Raw genomic sequence first — 6,754 nt, forward strand, 5'->3', positions numbered from 1 at the left:
TACCATACCATACCTCAGATGCAATACCACGTATACTGTAAGTATTAAGCGAGCATAGCAGGGTGTTGTGATGAACACAATCGAATGTCTTTCGTAAATCTAAAACAAAGCTAACAGTGTACTTTTTCATCTTGATGTCAATAATTTTGTCTTTTACTGTGAACAGTGCCTGCTCAGTTGACTTGTTTTAAGGAATTCATACTGCGAGGAACTAATAACTTTATACTAAGGGAAACAATTTTCGAGAGTATAATTGATGACTCCTTTAAATACATTTAACAACAATGGGTAGTACGGAAATGGGCGTGTAATTATATATGGCGTTCTTTCCTCAAAATTTATAAGCTGGGCATACACGTGCTCTCTTCGGCTAATCTGGGTACACTCCGATTTTTAACATACAATTTGCGATGTAACATAAGACATCACATATTAGGGAAGATACACGTCAAGGTGAAGCATGATTTTTTTTTACCTGATGAAATAATGACGTTACTGATGACTAAAAGTTAGCATAAGCACAATATAATTTTGTAAAGGTGTGATTATGTTATAAAGTCTGTGCGGAATTGATGTGGTCACCGACGTACTATCGACCAAGAAAGTTTACGGACCAAGGTATTTGACAAAAAAGTCACAGGCCTGCGCGGCAGACGCAGCACAGTCACAGCGTAAGCTGGTGGAGCGGCTGAAGAGTAGCTCCAATTATGGCACCACGCACAACAGGGTCTTTGCGGCAATCTGTTCGCCTCGTTTTGACGAGAACGATCTGAACTGTTCTCCTGGCGTCGACGGTGAGATGCGGCTTGTAATGCTCTCTGCAAAACAGTCTGCTGAGCCCGACCAAGCCTTACAACTGCAACTTACATGTCGGGCACGCCGCTTTTACAGGAACATTTAGTTGGCGCCACCATACTAGCGGAGGCTCGGCAGCTCGGGAGCGCGTTGATTGCGCTGCCTCCTCTGACTTCCATATCATCGTCTGCGCCTGCGCGCGCTGCGTTTGCAGGCACCTTACCTAGATGGCGCCAACATACTGGAGGAGGCTCGGGTCGTCTGCCCCTGCGCGCTTGCCTTATAGGGCATTTCTGCTGGCCTTTAGCAAGCGCTTGCGTGGCTCAGTGGTAGAGTACTGGCTCCCACGCAGCCAGAGGTCGCGGGTTCGATCCCCGCCGGGATCGGAAAGCGCGTTTGCTTCGGAAAGCACGTTTACAATATGAACCCGCCACTTCCGGCTGTGTTGTACCACGGCCTGCAGCGAATATCGGGCGCCGAAGATTTTTTCAGGGGTGGCACGCTGTGTAAACGAAGAAATTATGCAACGCTGAATACGTGTACGCCGTTCAAGAAATAAGCGGCGAAGTTTTGACGCGGTGTCAATCGCAAGTGAAGGGAGTCGCGTACGAAGTTGAACTTCAGGTCATTTTTGCACGCTGCTAGATTCAGGTGCACAAACGCGAGGAAATGCTTGCTATATATAAATGAATTCACAGCAGGGATAAGCAGACATCATGTGTACGGAACTATTCGAGTGCACGACGGTACGCGCCGTCACGGCAGCGGTCTTTCAGCTTGCCGCGATGTACGAACTGCTCCAGCGCACGATCGTACGCGCTGCGACAGCAGCGGTCTTTCAGCATGCGGCTAAACGGCGGGCCTCCTGCAATCTTTGCCGCACGACAAGTAGTTTTGCCTGCGCTGTAGTAGTGGCCATCTGTCCCTTTAGCGATTGATAAATAACTGATGCAATGCATATGAGCTCGCAGTAACGTACTTCGTGCGAATCGCGCTGCAGCGGGAGCTCGTGTGCTGCTCGCTTGATGTAGCTTTTAATGACAGTGCTCGAACATGGATGTGCTGTAATCAATACTGCCTTGCTGCGCTGCCTCAACGTGCTGGCTTGGGGTCAAGGATGAGCACATTTAACTCTCAAACATGTGCTGCTCGGAGTTGGGTAATGAGTTATCCAGCGCACCCAACGCTCAGCGATCGTGAGGCCTTGAAAGAAAACGGTGGAATCTGATGATGGGATTCAGGCCTTCTTACTCGTGGCAGCTTACAACGCAGCAGTAACGACGGTGACGCTTTTTCGAGGCTGAGCTAGGTCTCTCCGCATCGGCGTCGCCGATTCCTTCTGCTTCCAGCATTACGGCACACGGAGAGTCCGTTTTCGTTAAACTATTCGGTGGCTAGCTCGCTGCGTGGTTGGCGTGGTCTCTGAGAAGTGACAAGCCTTTTCGCACTCGCAACAGGGCAGAAAAAAAGTGCGAATCGACGTAAAACTCGGGCTAGAAACGTGCTTCGCCACAGCCAAGGCTCAATAATACCCAAGCTGGTACTATCCAGATAACTTTTCTCGCCGCCACCAGGCGCCACTGCTACACCTCAAACTCCAGCTCAAGACACCCATACTTGTCCGTAGTTTGTGCCTTCCTGGAGAGCAATATCGTGCGTTTTACTTTCCATGGGCACCGCTGTGGCTCTGTCAGCCGTCCGCGCAAGGAAATTCAGTTCATATATGCGAACGTGGTCGGAATGTCTGCTTGTCTTGCCGAAGAATGAATGAATAAAGCTTTATTTTACGAAGAGTTTGCTGCGATGTTGCTAGCGCGCTGTCCTGCGCCACGTGCTACTGAGTGGATTTACAGCCTCATCGAATGCTACGCTAATGAAGACGCTCGTAGGCTGGAGCAGCTAGTACGTGTTATGGCTCGCTTCTCAGAATTGTTCGGTGCGCTCCTATGCAGTACCTTCGATCTATCAATGCTACGTTTTCGGTGCTGACGCTCATCCGTTTGTGTCCACGGAACGGGGGACTCATGTGCTAAAATGTCAGAAAATAAACGCCTTACCTGTACGAGTTTAACGAAGCGCCATATTATGTCCAAATAATGTGTTGACGCAATGCGCGATGGTCTTGAAACGGCATATTACCTCGATTTTATTTTGTCCGCTGTCAGTGTAACGCAGTGTGATGCAAAGATAGATTCGTCATTGGAGGGGAGAGAAATAATTGGTGCGTTGTGGCTACCTTGCACTCTCTTGCTGTGTTTGCGATTGCTGTTCCTTTCGCTCTATCTAACTCTCGGCGATCAAGTCTGTCACGCTTCATTCGGGACAAGGAGCGAATCGCTTCGCGCTCCTGGTGCCATTCTTGCTCATCTGTAGGTCGAGCAGTAAGTGATGATCGCCCACGACGACGCCCTCCATGTCTGTAGGCACTTTGGTACCGACGGCGGCTAGTCTCCGGGGGTCGGTGGAGGGGGAGGCCGCCAGTGATGCCAACTATAGGGATATGCATTTAGATCTAGAGGCTTCCGGGTCTGTTTAGGGATTTACCGCCTTTCTAGAAGTCTCTGGGAATTTTTAAAGATGCATTTATCCCGCCATTTGCACTGTTATGCATATTCATAAGTGCCCACGCAGACTTTAGCAAGGTTACTGGAACCAGCTGCTCATTAACTAGTAGCGGTTGCTTGAACAAGCGGCACTGTAGAAAGTCGCGACGTTTTTCAATTCTGCCTTCGTAATAGGAAATGGCGGGTGTCCGCTCTTTATTAAAGCGATAGCGTTAAGGGCCCCCCCGTGTCGCAGAAAATCCGGCGTCGCAACCGGCGTCGGGGTGCGATGTCGGCGGGTGGAGAAGAAAAGTCATCCCCAACCACGCAGGCCCTCCGAATATATTTAGGTGCATGTATATGCCAGGACTTCTTATATGACATGCGGTATATCCGGTTATATTGCCACACCATTCTACCATTAATATTGCTCAAACCTTGTCTTGCAATCTTGGCAAAGCTATTCCTCGGAATTTTGAGAATGACATTCCACAAACAAATGTCACGAAACATAACACCCGCAGCGCATGCCTTTTATGTTTAATCTCCTCAGACTGAAATATTAAAAGTATGAAACAAAAACGAAAACCTGAAAATTATGAAAATATTTTATCGCTGTTGTGCAATATCTCCGGGATCGCCCCACGCAAGAGGCCGTGTTTCTACCAGAAAGCTCGCCTTCATGCATAGCGTTCACCGCCAATGTATCCCGGTAACCATTACGGTTGCTTAAGCTACAGTTGTCGGGAAGCGTGAGAAGCAGTCAGAGATCTTTGGATGCTATCTCGTCCCACTCTTATAAGCGAAGCTTAAGCGTCCTCCAATTTTTCTATGGGTTGTCGCTGTTCTCTTCTCGGCTGTAGGGAGCGTGTCTTCCGGTGGCCCTGTAACTAGTGTTCTTATTTTTTTACAGTGGAGCTGTTAAAGACTCGCTAGGTTGGTCTCGTTGTCGTGCGTAGCTTCGCCGAGCTGCGAGAGCGTGAGCTGGAAGAGAGCAAAGTATGTGCTCGTGCTCGGCACGAGCTCGTGCCACTGCTCCCACGTTCGTCGTCGTCGTCTACTTCTACAGCTGGCTGCGTTGCCGCTACTAATTCTAGAGTAGAATTTCACTTCCCTTCTGTCGTCGTAATGGGGAGGCCGCGTTTACGGGGGTATGAGCCATTGCTTAAGGGGGTATGGGGTATTCATGGGCAACTGACGACGTGTCCTAACGCGTTTGAGCAACGACGCCGCGAACGCGCTCAGGAAAGCACTCGTCGTCGACGTGCGATTCTAGCGTGAGGGCTTCGGAAGCCCAGGCGAAACGTCAGCGTCGTCTTGCCCTCCAGGAGCCCGACAACGGTGGTGCATGCCTCGGCAGCACTATAACGTCAACTTCTCTGGTGCGATGGCCCGGTTTCAAGGCGAGTTCCTCAACCCGAACATTCATGATAGACATGTTCAATTAGGTGATGCCCAACGACGATACGCCCATTCTCATCGAGGGAGGTAATATTCACTACAGCAGACCTACCATATTCACAGTTTCGCTGGCTTCTTACCTAAAAGGACGTTCAGCGCTGCCGCCTATGCTCCGCTTTGCAAACCCTTGTTTGGTACACTTCGCGAAAAAGCGCGAACAATTATCGCGGCTGGGTATTACAGCAGCTGCGCAGTGCGGGTAAAAGCGAAACTTATGAAGCTTAGCCACTTTTATCTTTTGCGTTCTCGAGAACACATGCTTGGCAGTTTACAATATTTCAGCTTCCACAGCACCTCATATGTTTATGGTTGCAAGAGCTCAATGTACAGTCGATTCATTTGCAATTTAAATGGCAACTTGTGGAGCGGGCGCTGACGTGCAAGGTGAACCGAGTAAAGAGAAACCGATTCACATTATCGTTCAACAAGACATAAAGATGTAAACAGGGGTGCGTATAATGCTCTGCGGCCCCGTGAAGCATCACAACGTCACGGTAAATTTTTTTCGCAATCTATGGATTTTTGGATATTAGTTTAGGGATAATACGGCACACTGAGTTGGCCGCCTACTACGCCATGCGCCTCCGCCCGGGCGGTTGTATTTTGAAAGCCATCTGCGATGGGGGCACAGTCCTTCCTCCTTGCAATGTGTTTTCGTGGCTTAGTTCGCGTTGATGTGAGCGGCGGGACGAAGGTCAATTCGCTCGCTACTGCTGCCGCGCTTACTCAGTACAGAGTTTTCACAGCGAGTTTCTGCGGTCACAGAGTGAGATGGGTTCATGTTTGCCTATGCGCGCATGAGTGACATCATTATTGTTAATTTAGTTAGTATACCTATGTTTACAAGTTTACACGGCCGTTAAAACTAATATCCTTACTTCGTAGAGCTGTCCACTAGTTTGCTATGGGAATCGATAGTGTCATCGCAGTTTCGCCCTTTCGGGCGAAACTGCGACTTTTTTATGTCAGCAGGATAATTGGAAATGTCCGTACCGGCACGACGACAAAATACAGAGATAATTTTTCCTTGCGTTTGTGGAGCCTGTCATAAAACCAAAAGTGCCCAAAATGTTTCTTGTGCAACGTGAACCATCTAAGCAGCAAAACATTACCGCCGTACACACAAACAATTGAGGGAATAAATTTGTAGGGGCAAGATGTTACTAATACATACGTGTTTTTAAATAGTTCTCACAGTGCCAACTGGTAAATGGCTGATATGTGAGAGTATTGATGAAACGGAATTCGCCATGCACAGATTCGACTGCAAAAAACTCGAACAAGGTACGAAACTCAACAGAAACTCGGCTGGGTGTAATACCGGTGAGGCTAATAAAATAGGTGGCGCGAAGAACAATGAGGTGGTAGTGCAACAAATACAGAAATATCGTGCAAGGCAAACAACTCCTACACCATTGGCAGCAGGAGAACTTAATTAAAACAGGTATAACAAACACTAAACCATAGAGCCCACTTACAATTGTGTACACTAGAGTGCAATATTCTATGCAACACTGCGTGTACTATTCTGTACGAAATATACAAAAAGGCGAAATCTCTTCGAACCAATCTTATTTATTTGAGTAAATTCTATATTGTGCAAAGTTTTGTTTTTGTAATAATGGATATTTATAGTTCTTCTTTTACCATATTATGTATACATTTCACATAAGTGTGTGTGCTTGCAGTTTTGTTTTCATTGTGCACCTCTGTATGTTTAGCAAACAATTCCATTATACTGTCATTGATTGTGTGCAAATGTCGTCTAAGGAGGGAGGGCCCCGTCAGGCGTTGCTGCACCTTGCCCTCCCTTCCTATCTGTAAATGTGCCCTTGAATAAAGCGTTCCATCCAGTTCAAATGAAAACTATAAGGTCTTAGGCGCCATAAAATTATTGCATCAAGCGGAGCCGGAACAGAAGCAGGTCCTCGGAGTACTACAAAACGTTTTTATAA

General features: G+C 47.8%; 1 non-coding gene across 1 annotated transcript; it reads left to right on the forward strand.

The window, feature by feature from the left end:
* The first annotated feature begins 1,107 nt into the window (after window positions 1–1,107).
* Window positions 1,108–1,181, forward strand: Trnav-cac (transfer RNA valine (anticodon CAC)). Its single transcript has one exon. It is a non-coding gene; the product is annotated as a tRNA-Val (tRNA).
* The last annotated feature ends 5,573 nt before the right edge of the window (window positions 1,182–6,754 follow it).

This window comes from Dermacentor silvarum, chromosome 5, assembly GCF_013339745.2.
Source record: "Dermacentor silvarum isolate Dsil-2018 chromosome 5, BIME_Dsil_1.4, whole genome shotgun sequence".
NCBI lineage: Eukaryota > Metazoa > Arthropoda > Arachnida > Ixodida > Ixodidae > Dermacentor > Dermacentor silvarum.